The sequence below is a fragment of the Chamaea fasciata genome, unplaced genomic scaffold (assembly GCF_029207755.1).
Source record: "Chamaea fasciata isolate MVZ Bird 193981 ecotype frontalis unplaced genomic scaffold, bChaFas1.0.hap1 SCAF_8, whole genome shotgun sequence".
Lineage (NCBI taxonomy): Eukaryota > Metazoa > Chordata > Aves > Passeriformes > Sylviidae > Chamaea > Chamaea fasciata.
This window is the reverse complement of record NW_027094093.1, coordinates 31,601,148-31,615,236: the sequence shown is the minus strand read 5'-3', so window position 1 is coordinate 31,615,236 and position 14,089 is coordinate 31,601,148. Positions and strand designations below refer to the sequence as shown.

Here is a 14,089-nt window from a genome sequence, read left to right as displayed (position 1 = left end):
TATTTTAAGCACAGATGAAACAGAAAAGTCCACACTGAAGTGTTGAAAAGGAATTATCTTATGGTGTGATGTTCCAGTAAATTGAAATTTATTTCTATTACAGGAGAAAAAAAATCAATGATGAACCATGGAGCTGTACTAGAGATGAAGCTTAAAGCTATAATACCAACATGAAATTATTAAAAAAAACCCCTTGCTCATCATGTAGCAATAATTATCTTAATAAAAGTATTTAATTCAACTTCACTTTGAATAAAACAAATGAGATAATTTTAACCTTATGATAATATAAAGTGCATATTAAGTTGAATGAGTTTGTTTAAAAATTATAACAATTTCATGAAAAGGAGAAAAAAAATCCCATAACTTCTATTATATGCTTTATATAGTCATGTATGAACTGAGACAAATTGCAATTGCAGAATTTGTTGTTGTGTTGTGTGTTTTGATGGAAAAGTATGAAAAAGAATTTTTTCAACTTGAAGCTATCTTTGTGTTTCTTTTGTGATGAATGACAGATGTGCTGGAACTCAGTTTAAATAGAAACTGAGTGAATAATCATCTGAAATTTCCATTACTATTAATTTATGTATTTTGTGCAGGAATTCCAATTATGTAGGGCTTCTGTTTTCAGGGGGAATGTAGTGGTGGGTTATTTCACTCACATAGGGATGAGTTACTCTCATGTGTGGATTCTGAGGAAATGCAGCACGATGAAGAAAGAAATGGCTATAGTGCTGGTATGATCAAAAGGTTCATGCTTGCTGCATACTGAGGAGCCTGTTTTCTGCAGCCTTTGTGGGAGACGTAAGAAAGAGGGATTTAAGGGATGACAATTATGCATGTTTTCAGATGGAAATTAACCTTACTGTCCTCAGACCTCAGTGCTGCTTTTTCAAGCCCACACAAACCAGTTCACCCGAATTTGGATATTAAAGTCTGATGCTGCACGTGTGCCTCGGTGGTTATTTTGCATCGCAGTCTCAATATTCTCTTTATTGATGGAAAAGCTGCTGATCCTGTCGGGGTTCTGTGCACTGGCATCCTTCCCCCACTAGGGTGTACAAACAGCCTGTGCAACTCCAGGCGATGGCAAAGACAGGATTTTAATTCTGCATACATTTCACCAGTAACCAGCCAGCCCAAATTAATCATTTTTTCTCTAAAACAAGCAAGCAGGTGGAAAGATGTTGATTTCTGAGGCAGAAATTGCTGGAAAAAAAAATCTAGAAAGCATTGCATTTCAGAGTAAATGAAAATCACATATTTCAGTTTCTGCAGCCCCTGGAAACTTGATGTATTCTAAATGTTACCATGCATTTCAAATCTCTTGGAAGCTGCCATCTATTATGATGAGATTAGAGGGCTGAGCCTCATTCAAGTAAATCTCATACAAATGTAATTTGAGTGGATCCCTTAAATATGTTGAGTAGGATACTTAACAGGTAGATATCTAGCTGTATGTACAGGAGTACCAATCATTATTCCCCTGCTGGAGTTCACCTGAATATTTTAATGATAAATAGGATTGGAACTAGAGCTAGACTGTGTAATGGCAAAGTCCTCACAAATGACTACTGATTTGGTGATCTGAATTTCTATTTCCCCAGCTTTAGTTCCATTTAAAGGCTTACTTCCCAGAGGATCCTTACTACAGTTTGATGTGGACCACTGTCTGCTTGAGATGGTAACTGGCTGCCTGGTGTGTTCCTACAGCCTTTATTCAGGGAGGCTCTGCCTTCTAGTGCTCCGTGCTCTTGCACTCTGGAGCTCTGGTGGGGAAACTTTAAACTTGGGAACTTTACTGGGAGCTTCTGCTGGGGAAACTGGTTCAGTGTGCCCAGATTCTGATACAGGCTCTGTGCCAGAGGTGTGCCTGCCTTTGGCAGGTGTATTGAGATGTAAGATGCTCAGGGGAAGGAGTGCTGGGGAATGTGTCACCTGAGCTGGCAGGAAAGTGCTGTGGGAGTGGGAGGAAAGGGAATGCAACTTGGTGTTGGTCTGTTCAGCCTTCTCAGGCCACTTGCCTGCTTGAGTTGAGAAATTTTTATGCAAAAGACCTACATTTTCTGTGCCCTGTGCCCAGACCCACTGTGTTGTTTTCTTCCTAATGTTTTATGTATCTCAACTGAGAACTTTTAATGATTTAAGGCTATCTGTCTTTCCTGATGTATGGCTATATTTAGCATATTCAAATTCAACACCAGTGTGTGGCCTAAACACTTGAAAGCTGTTTACAAGCAAGAAAACTGAAATATAACACATGTGCTTTTCTGTCAGAGATTTTGTAATTAGTCACACGAAGACACTTGAACATTAAGGTCAGTCTTCGTGATTTGAGGAGGAGCAGGAGTTTTGAGTGCAGTGTGATGGGTCTAGTTGCACAGTTTTTGGAATTCATTATCAGCTCATTATTTCAAGCGGATAACTTAATACTCCAACTGAAAAATGAAATTGAGATGCAAAAGGCATAAATAAAAATGTGAGGAATGCCAGTTTGCACTCTTTTATTTCCCAGCCGAAAAAAAAAGCTTGCACTTTAGAGCAGAGCTGTGAGCTTACTTGAGGCAGCTCTGGAATAAATCAAATAAAGTCGTGGAGAAATTGGGAGACAGGTGAAGTACACATTCTCAAATTAAAGTTTTTCTTGTCTTTGGATTTTTCTACATATTCCCTTGTGTCCCAGTCCTGCCAATTCCTCTTCTGGGACAGTGCTTTTTTTTTTTCTTTTGCTGCCGTGAAACAGGTTCTCCCAGAAACCAAGGACAGCTTAACTAACAGCAACACACACTTGGCTTCATTTTATATTGCAAAATTATCTCTTCAGTTTTCTACCTGAAGACAGGCCCGCAGTGTCATGGATCCTCTTCTGGCTGTCCCCATCATTGCTGGGGAGGGCTGGTGGCCTCTATCCAAGGCAGGAGTAAGAGATGGGAAGCACGGAAGTGTAGAGAATGAAGGAAACAAGAATCTTAAGGGGAGAGGCACACACCACAAGTTTGTTCAGTTAATTTGAACACTACCATTTTTCCTAGGGAATTGGATAGATGCAATCAATTGAGTGTTAATTTAATTATACATGCTTGGAGTGTTAATATTCTTAGTTTACCTTCTCATCTACAAAACAAATACAGCTTATTATTAAATTACCACTTAAGATTAAGGCAGCTGTCTGTAGTGCTCTCTACTTGGGAATGCATGACTGCATGTGTGATAATGTGGTTTTCAAGAAGAATGTTGTAAATATGCAAATTCTTCTTATTTTTTTCCTCATTTCTTAACTTTTGAGATTTGACTGTGTTAAATGTCTCAAAGCAATTTATTTTTGATTAATGCTCTGCATCTATGACTGTCACAGTTGGCATTTCTGGCTGATTGCAGATACAGTTCTGCACCACTGTCGTGTCCAGCCCTGCTCTGCTTTCTACAGAGCTCAAACTCTTGGGGGAAAATGCCCTCTGCCTCTTCTGTATTTGGAAGTTACTCAATAGAGCAGGGTCTCTGGGTGAATAAGGGAACCTTCTCCCTTCCCAAGCTTTCTTTTCATCCTTCTCTGCCTGCCATGGTCCTGCTGGCTGTGTGGGAGGTGGGTGAGAAGAGACTGAACACTCACCTTTGGAACTAAGTGTAGCCCCGACGTGCTGGCTGAACCTGCCTGTGCATTCATTTAGCCATGGCCACCAGAATTTAAGTCTGGGCTTGTGTCTCTGGGAAGTATTTTTTAGGTGCTTATGCAGTGATTTTTTGTCTGCCCCCCCCTACACCTTGCTGACATTTATTAGGAGACTTTTTTCTTAATTAAAAAAGCTTTCTCATAATGCTTTCCAGATGTGGCTTCCTAGTGCTTTTTTTTTGATTGTGTTCAATGTAGAATTTTCTGATCCTGCTTCTCAGGTGTGGTCTTCTAATCGCCTTTCCCTAATCACACAATTTGCATGCAGCTGTAATGTTGCTTGAATAAGTCATGTACACATTTTTGGCTTAATTTCTTTTATAATTCCTTTTACACTGCCATGATTCATTAAAATAAAAACATAGGGAAGTAGTTTGTGAGTGTAGTGCAAGACTGGGAAGAAAAGAGAACCCTTGACAAAGAGTGGTTAAAATCCCTGCATTTGACCAGCCCATATCCATGGGCACAGCAGAGCCTGAATTAATCTGCTCAAATTTCAAGAAGGCCCTTCCAGAAGAAATCTTCACGGTCTTTGTTGCGTAATTGTGCCTGTGTTACATTGTTTTGTACTGAGAGCGACCACAGACTGTATTGCTCTGTAATTGTAGTAGAATTTATTGAAAAACACTTTTTGGCGTCAGTGCTGCCCCTCAGTGCCAACTGGATGGTCTTGTGGATTTATTTATGTGTGGTAAGCACTTTGTCCTGGTGTTATTTAACATCTGCTCTGAGCTCTTGCAGTATAGGTCTGCTTTTATATGAGTACCTCAAAGGAACATATTCTTTAATTCAGCAGAGAAAAGGCTTAATAAACTCCCAGTGATCAGAATTTAATTGAATTTGCTCAATTAGAAAAAAGCACTGAATGAATTGGGGAAAAAAAAAAAAGGAAGTATAATACTGAAAAATTAAGCTTTCAGAAATAAATTTTAAATTACACACCAAAGAACATTTTTATCGTCTTCCCATTATTAATTAAAGAGGAAATCAGATTTAAATGGGTTACAGAATAATCTGGCTGGGAAGGTTGCTGCTGTGGCCTTGTGCCTACAGGACGGGAGCGGCAGGGACAGACAACAGGTGGCTCCAGGATGGATATAGATTCTGTTGAACTGCGCTGGTTGAACTAAAGTTGCTCTTTATACTTTTACCTCTACTCAAAGTGCCCTTTTCTTACACTGCCACCTTCAGAATAAATATTGGGAATACACTGGCAGGGTTATGCTGGATAGAATCTTATGAACTTAAAAAGTTTTCTCTTAATATGTATGCACAAAAAGTCACAATATGCAGGGTTTTATTTTTATTGGTTTAAAATGTTTTTTAATAGTATTGCCTAATTGATGTATTAGTTGCATTTGTGGGGTGCTAATTTAATTGGAGGAAAAAAAATCCAATAGAGCATTCGGTTTTTCTTGTCAACATAAAAGAGATAGATGATGTGCAAGAATATTACATGACTGAAAATTAGGTCTAATTTTATTAATGGAATTCTTGATTTTGATGTATGGTTAGACATGGTGGTATGTGTATGGAGAATCGTGTTCTTTAGGTAAAATCGGGCAGGTAATAAAAGAATCTCTTACAATGACTCAAGTAACTTGACAAATCAGCATGCTGTAGTTAGAAATGTTTATAAATGGGCACACTGTGCCTCTGAAGTTTGTCCTTCACTGTGGCTTGGCTTGTATTCTTCCTAAGCCTCTTGACCAAGGTACATGAAGACATTAGGAAATGTAGAAGTAACTCTACCTCTTTGTATTTTCTTCTACCATCCCAACAAACTCTTTATGCATGTGCCTGATTTAATAAGAGTGGTCACTGCTAGTGAGTGCCTTTAATAAGGATATGGCATAAAAGAGTCTGAACAGAACAGACACAGACAAATCAGATTTTGCTTCACTGATAATCCTGCATGACTGTTCCTCTGGCAGTTATGTAATGGTTTAGTTAAATTAGCCCCATGTGAATGCTGAGGTTTTCTGGGGTTTCATACTAAAGGAGACACTTAATCTCCTCAAGATTTAACCTGAGATCTGTGTCCATGCTATAATTTTGAAGGTTGTATCAATACCAATAGTTTTCTGGTTACTAGAAAGCTGCTGGATTCACACTGCTTTTGTCAAGTCACTGATGAGGTTTGCACATTTCTATAAATGTATGAGTCCTTCAAAGACTGTTTGGAGATTGCAATTTTTTTAAGAGAAATTACATTTAAATCTATAGTAGTGGTACAGAACTGCTGAAAGCAAAATCCGTGTTTTAATTTGGCTATAAACAAGCCTGATTGCCATGAAGTGCTCATGTTGGGTGGTTCTCAACTGAAACATGTTTGTGGCCTCATGTTTTGGGGTCGGAATGTGGCACAGGCTGCACTGAGCCTGCTCTCACTGAAGGTGCTGCAGGCAGAAACAGCCCAGGGCTGCTGCTTTTCAAAACCTGCCGAACTTTGGGCCTGCCCATGGTCCATGCAGTGCTTTGGGGTGCCATACAGGGATTTCTGAGCTAGTTAACAACCCAGCCTTGGAGCTGAAATCAGGCAGAGCAAAGCTGTGGCTGAGCTGCTGGATCCTGCAGGGAGGTGGATAATTACCTTGAGTGCAATAGTGAGAAAATCCAGTTACAACTCCAGGTCCTGAACTGAGAACAGCACTGAGCTGCCTGGTGGTACTGCCATAAGTCTAAACTCCTGCTTCCCCTTGGTCTGTTATATCTCTTAAATTCCCCCTTTATTATTGTCTGTTTGAAGATGACCCAAGGTTTTAGTGCTTTCTGTCTTCTAATGCCTGGGGAATTTGTCTGCCAAAAGGAAAAGCAGCATTAAAATAAAACACAACTGTAGCTGCATCACTGTTCTCTGGACTAGGAAATGCTAAATATGAAACTAAAACCCAACCAGTTCTCTTTAACAATAAAATATTTTTTTTTCTGAGAAATATGTATATTTAAACAATAACTTTTGGAATATTTAATTTCAATGCTAACTGTAACTGTGATTTGCAGTGTCTCCTGGTGCAATTTTTCCTCTGTTAATAACTATTCATTACAGCCAGCTACTATGCGATGTATAATATGACATAAACTTCAAGATGTAATATACACACAGGCATTTCAAGCTGCAGTCATTCTGAAGTCTCTGTATTTGGTTATCATAAGCTTCATATACTTGTAACAGCAAAATCTAATGGCTGTGTAAATAAAATTCTGAACATTGTAAAACTTCAATGGAAAACACATGAATTGTAGTTGATAGATTGGGGATAACCAGTGAAACTCAACTTATGGTGAATTTGGGGGGGGAGCAAATTGCTCTGGGTCACTTAGGGGTATTTAGTGGGAATCCAACTATTTAGAGGTGGCAAACAGTTGATCTGCAGGGAAAAATGAAGTTATGAGGATTGTTGGCCTGTTTCTTGGCAAGTTGTTACTTACCTAGTAGTGGTTTAGGGTTTATATAATTTATGGTTTTGTTTTATTTAGTTTAGGGTTATTGCAGTAGAAACAAAAGGCGACTGGAGCCGTGGAGTGGATTTGAGTGGATTTGTAGCAGCAGTGCAGAGGGTGCCTGTGCAGGTTTGCATCTTTGCTCAACTACAGGTGTAACTCTTGAGCTGATGATAGTATGCCTTCAGTGCACGTCACTTCCAGTCTGCCCTGCCTGAAACCCTCCTTAACTTTTGTTCTCTTGCCAAACATCTGTATTGCTAAGGGTGGGAGCAGGAAAGAAGTTTGCACATTCTACATCTCTTTAAGCGTTGCTTAAGCGGTCTTTTATTCTCTCCCATCTGCTCTCCCTGGCAGACTCTTGTTCTCTCTTGCTCTGCAGCTGGAACCCCCACTGAGGCTTCTCCATGCTTTCTACCTTCTGGTTAATTTTTCCTTGTTTTCTTTTCCCTTCAGATCCCCATTTTCCCCTACTACCTGTAGCATAAGCGCTTGTTTCTGTCTCCTGAAGCTCTGTTCCTTGCAAGGGAAGGCAGAATTGTCTTTCCTTTCCTAACACACTGTCAGTCTTCATCTTCTTCCGAGGTCTTTCACTTGAAAGTATTTTTTCCTTGCAGGTCTTGATTTTTCTTACACCTGTCCAGGGTTTCTTTCCTTGTTGCCATGGTTTAAAATCTGCTTTTCTCAAGGAAGTTGTCTTTGCTTCCCACTGCTCTCCTGCTTTGCCTCTGTCCCCTGTGCAGGGCTGCTCAAGGAGCTGACCAGTGACATCCCTTCCCTCTGACATCTTGGAAATGCTCTAAAGCCCCCTTTTCTGGGAGTTGAGTGGGAATTATATAATATATGATATATAATATATGATATATAATATAGTATCTGACATACTCAGGGCTGCAGCTAAGCTAGGCACAGCCTGATGTAAAAATAAAGGGGACATGGAAACATGAAAGTCATGGAGAACCTCTAAAAATCTGACCCTGTGCATCCGAAAATCTGAGGGTTTTTTTTTTTTTTTTCATTCTATGTTGTAATGATGTATGGGATGGTAACAATACACAGTGACTTTTATATATAAAAAAAAGAAGTAACAATACACAGTGATTTTTATTTAAAAAAAAAATTAATTACTACAAAAATGCAAGGTCTGCCACCCAATCCATGGTAAATGTAGTAGAACACTTTTATAAGGTTTCCTGGCTAAAGCAAAAGTCTATTTTAAAGTTATTAAAGTTCTATAATGAGCTAGCTTTTGAAGCTCACTGATAAAAGTACAATATTCTGTGGCTCAATGTAATAATTCAGTGAAATTAACCAAGTAAGTGGTCAATGAAGCAAATGATTAAAAAGCAGAAGATTTGAAAAATGAAGATTAAGAAGGGGAAAAATTGTGTTTTCTATTACTGTACATTTTGTAGGTCATAATTAAAGTCCACCACATAAAGAGTAAAAACACCCTTATAAAATGTACGAAATTACGTGGGGGTGCTTACATCTTTGCCTGCTAAATGTATGTATTGCTACCTTTAAAAGCCTTAAAACAATTACAAGAGAATTTGCAAGCAAGGGAAAAAAGGGCATGAATTTTTAAATGGTCTTAGCTATTCCAGCTTTTCTGCCTTTCTACTGGTTTGTTTTGGGGTTTTCTTTGTTTGAGTTTTGGTATTGTTGAGGGTTTTTTTCTATGTCTGGGAGTGCTAACTGATTATCTATATTAAACAGATATTTATAGTGAGGTTCACAGACCATATTTAAGCATTTTAAGGCCATGTTTGTCCCTGATATCTTCAAACTCTTTGCAGTGTTGGTGGCTGTGCTTGTGTGAATGGAGCAGCTGCTGAGGGGAAGGGAGAGAGTCAGAGATCCTGCTGGAGGGGATGTCAGTGGAGATGTTTGGAAGTCAGCAGGAGCAGTAACTTGACAGCCTGGTCTGTTTCTTTTAAAATTGTGGTGGTGTTAGGTACTGTTGTTGCTCAGAAAATTCATTTTGTCTTCCCGGTGCTGGTGGTGGTGAACAACACCTCAGGGTCTCTCAAATGGGCATCAGTGTCACTTGTTGGCTGTGCTGTGTTTGACCTCATACAAAGACACTGCTGCAGGCTTGGGTTTTTACATCATCTTTTGGTATTGCCTCCTTCCAGTGACACCTGTGTCTGGATATTTGCTGGAATACCCAGAACTTTATGTACTTTGCACCAAGAGAAATTTTTAACTCTGTGGATAAAATAATGGCCTGGATTTTCAGTGTCAGGCTTCCTCAATTCCCACAGGTGTCAGTGGAAACAGTCTGAGTTTAACAGAGCTGAATTTCAAGCCATTAACTGTGAACATGTAAACAATTGTCCTCGGGCAGTTGGGTGTAAATGTAATAGCTTGAGTCATGTAACACTAGTTCTATAACCAATTAGGGACTATTACTCAATAATTTTGGCATTATTAATTTCTTTTAACCAATATTTACCAATATTTCAACACTATAGTTATTAGACAGGGAGTCTTTGAAAGTATCGGAGTATTCAGTTTTCGTAATTAAGTGTGATTTTTGCAGTTACCTTTAATATCCCAACTTGGGGACTTCAATTGGATCTAATTATGTTTCAATTGAAAATAAGATGTTCCTCAGACCAAAGCTGTACATCAGGGCTCATTACTAAAGCAGCTCATTATTTTTAATGAGCAACTTCATTACATCTGATTCTGCAGAGAACAGGACGTAATTCCATCGATGCTGAGAAGCTTGTTAGCGTTTGGTAGCCAGCAGCATATGACTAACAGCCTGAATTGGGCAGCGAAGATGAGCAGGGTTAAAAAACCCAACCCCTTGGGATTCTAACCCATCCCCACAGGTGAGTGAGTCTGCTAAAGAATTTTCCAGTTCTTTTCTGTTGGTGTCAACTTTGATGGGCTAGCATAGTTGTATATTCCTTTTGTGGTTATATATTCTGCCTTTTAAGTAGTTTTAGAAAAGGAACAGCAAGCAAAATTCACAACGAAACATAATTTTTCAGGGAGGTTCTACTCCAAAGAAGGAGCTTACAGCATTTTCCTGCCAATCTCAGTTCCTGCTGGGAGTGTTACAAAATGTGCTCCGTTCCCTAACACAGCATTTTTGTGTTGGGTCTCTGAATTAGCTCACGAATGTGCAAAATTGTGTTACCTGACAACTGCCTGGGGAGGGTACAAATTAGCAAGGCCTCAGGTGAACATGGTGTTAGTGCAGCACAGAGCAGGTATTTGTGTGCTCCTGGCAGGGGCTCAGTGCTGCTCTGAATCTGTTTGGGATCCCCTGTGAAGGCACAGGAGCTCTGTGCTGGGAGGCAGAGTCTGTGATTGCATCTCTGCTCCTGGATTTCCATTAATGCATTGTTAGAAAAGCAACAGGGATTGCTAAACAGTGAGGAAATAGTCACAAAAATGTGCTTCCCTAGAAGTCTGATTGGCCTTTTTGTGTCTTCGTGGGCACACAAGCTATTTAGTTCATAATTTTTATTTTTCACTAAATTTATTAGAGATTTTAGCTTATTTCTTAGTGTCATCAAATAGATGATGTAGCATTTCTGGCTTTGATTTTCCAGCCTTATTCAGTGTTTTAATAAAAAGTTGGCTGGTGGAATACACTTAGTAAATTTGGAGGTAGAGTTTGAACTGAATTTTCTTCTGTTGCAAGAATCTCCTGAAAAATCCGAGTCTATAAAATAACCTTGATAAAACAGTGACGTGGTCTAAAATCATCAGGATCTGGAAAGGTGGAGCTAAATGCCCTAATAGAAGATGGGAAGAGCTTGCTGGAAGGCAACAGAGTGGACATCCATGAAACTGTGAGCAGAAAATAAACTACATATCCATCAAGAGTTTAATGATGATTAAAAATGGTAGCCTTTAATCTCAGCTTGGCTATTCTATAGGAAAGGAGTGATCAGATTTGGGAACCAGTGGAAATACATACTTGAGTGGATATTTGTAGGGTAATTAAGCAGAAAGAGCTACTTTCTCTCTTGGTCTTTATCTGACTCCGTGTAGGATCCACAAGTATGAAAATGAGACATGCATAAAAAACATAGTTTGAGCAAGAATGACTATGTTTTAACTCATTTCAAGGCTATAGTTGGCTCTAATTAACATCCTCATGAGATGTCTGTGTTTTGATTAGGATGGCAATCAAATACCTGAGGCTTTACACATTTGCCTTCAGAATCATTTAATGAGCAAAAAAGTAGAAAATTCAGCCTTATTTTGCCAAGCAAGTCTGTTTGGTCCTCAACACCAAACCAAACTCTCTATTCAGAATGCTGAAGCAAAACAATCACACTACACAGAATTAAATATTATATGATATATGTAGTTAAATTTGATGAGCATTGTTAGTTGTCAATTCTGTCCTAAAGGAGGTGAAAAGAAAGAAAACAGTATGAAATTTTAATTATTTTTAAAGAATAATCTGCCTGAGAAATGTAAAATCATATTCACCTTCTACATTTTCTGTTTTGAAGCTTTTTGCCCCCCAGTCTCCACAGGAACAAGGAATGTGGTTGGATAGGTAACAACCTGTGAAACAGAGCATATTACTGTGGTCCCCCTTCCATGAGAAAGGAATGAGAAAAAGTAATCGAGTGAGAAATATTTTAAAGAAACTTCCAGTGAATTTAAGCAAATGTCACAGAAAGGAGGAAATAAGGTTTGTAAAACATGGACACAATCTTCTATGAAAAATTTAGAAGGAAGTTCTTTATGGGCAATTCATGGATTTGAAAGGCAGTTTGTTTGCTCCATTGAAATGGAAGTCATTAGTAGCTACCTTGCCCCAAAACTATACAAAACTCAAACCCGAACCCCCAAAATGCCCCAACTGTAAAAACCTCAAACAGAAAACATAGTTAAACTTTGTGGGGTTTTTTTTGTAATATCTGGCACACCACAAGATCTATAGAAGAGGAAGATAATATTACTATAGCAATTTTTAAAGAACTACCTCCACACTTGTTTGTATTTTTTGTGTGAGCCGGCAAGGCCTGGCTGATCAAGTGGGACTCATGGAAGGAGTCAGTGTTACCCCTGTGGCCTGAATGAATTCTGAGTATTCAGTGGAAAAATTCTTACCAAAAAAAACCCCAAGAACACCAAAACAAACCAAAAAAAAAAAAAGCCCAAACCAAACCAGCAATAGGACAACGTGAGCTGTGATTTCTGTGAATTAGTAATACATTGCTAAAAGCACTTGTCTTTATTATTGTCTTTTGCATTTCTGTGGTGAAATTATTTCTCCTGGGGTCAGAAAGGGCTCATGTACATTTTATATTAAAATCATGCAACACATGCATTTTATTTGGAGAAGTGGTGCTTCATGTTTAGTATCCTCTGTAAATAGGCATTGAATAAATCAGTGTTTGTGCAAGAACCTTTACAATATTTGTACCTGCTGACGGCAAACTGGTGCGTGACAGATGAACAGCACTTGGAATACTCAACCCAAAGTATTTTCCTGTCATTTCTGTGCATGAATATGTAAATTACTTTTAGCATTTCTTTTCAGATCTAAGTGGACACTTTATCCTATGAAGTATGAACAGATACTGGGTTTTTACATGTGGTGGGAAGGGGTTGATTCAGCACCATCATATGCTATGTTTGTACTGAAGGTGCATGAAAGACTGTTTATGTAGTCTGTGAATGACGTTGCTTTGGCTTGAGTGGCCCTGTTCCAAATATCTGTGGATGTTAAAATCAAAGGATTGTAATGAAATGAAGACTGATATGCTTAGCTGAATTATCTGACTTAAAGTGGGATGGAAATATGGATTTCTGTTTAATGAAATAAATTGGTTCCTGTTGAATGATAGCAGAAGGCTCCTTCTCTAATTCCTTGCAAGTAACCTGAAACATTTTTTAAACATGGACTTGATTATAAAAGAAATGAGTTGGAATTTGACTTTTGAATGCATAATTCATCAAACTATCAAATGAATATTAGGTAAAACTAAGCTTTGTATTTTGAAATTGCTTCTATATGCAAAAATCAGACCTATACACCCGTGACATAAAATGAAACAAGTGATTTCTGCTAATGCAGGTGTGTAAAAGATGTGGTGAACTAGCATACTTCACTGACAATGTTATACATAATGCACCTGATCTGCTTGAAAAATTTACTTTTTAGCAAGACAGGAAAAAAGTTCCTAGATTGGCTGATAAAGGTAATTTTCTGAATGTGTTTATAATATGAAATGTATAAAAGGGTTATTAATTAAAATAGATTGCATTAATTCATATTAGAGATATTTTTATTCAATAATTATATTAAAAACAATGCATTTAAATTTTTAATGCAAAGTTCTGTTTTTAGGTATGTGGCAATTCCGAAAAGCTCGTACTTTTCATACCAGTTTTTCTTGTTTGTGCTAAAATTCAGCTTCCTTTAGAAGTTCTCTCAAATACATTTTAACAGATCAGAAGTGGGTTCAGTCTAGGGGAAATAATTACAATTGATTCATCCTTTTCAGGCTGATTTTGCCTTTTCTTTGTGTGAGTGTGATCCATATTGTTCAGTTATGGTGAGTGCACTGCTCTGTGTTGGAGCGAGCTGCCAGAGGAGAGCATTGACCCCACACTTCTCCCAGCGTGTCCCACTGGCTGCAGCTCCTTCAGGGGGCTGGAAACCCTGAATAATCATTTGAATTGATCACTTTTGTTGATGGGTTGCTGACATAAAGGAGGATCTGGGTGTTCTGTAGACGTATACTAAAAATTAGCCCAAAAAATGCTGTTTCCAGTGATGGTGAAGTCAGCAAACTAGAGAATTCCTAAGCACCTTGTGGAATGTTCTTGCTCAGTACTATTATTCTCCAAATAGAACTCAATGGCTACTAAGCAGATGCTGTAGCTGAGGTGATAAGAGACAAGACTCAGGACAAATAATTGTGCAAACATGCAATTTCTATGCATTTTTGAGGAAGAGAGCTCCATCATTGTTGAGAATAA

General features: G+C 38.4%; 1 protein-coding gene across 1 annotated transcript in view; it reads left to right on the top strand.

The window, feature by feature from the left end:
- The window catches only part of DPP10 (dipeptidyl peptidase like 10), a 434,600-nt gene that overhangs the window by 46,591 nt on the left and 373,920 nt on the right, over window positions 1–14,089 (top strand). The window lies entirely within an intron of this gene.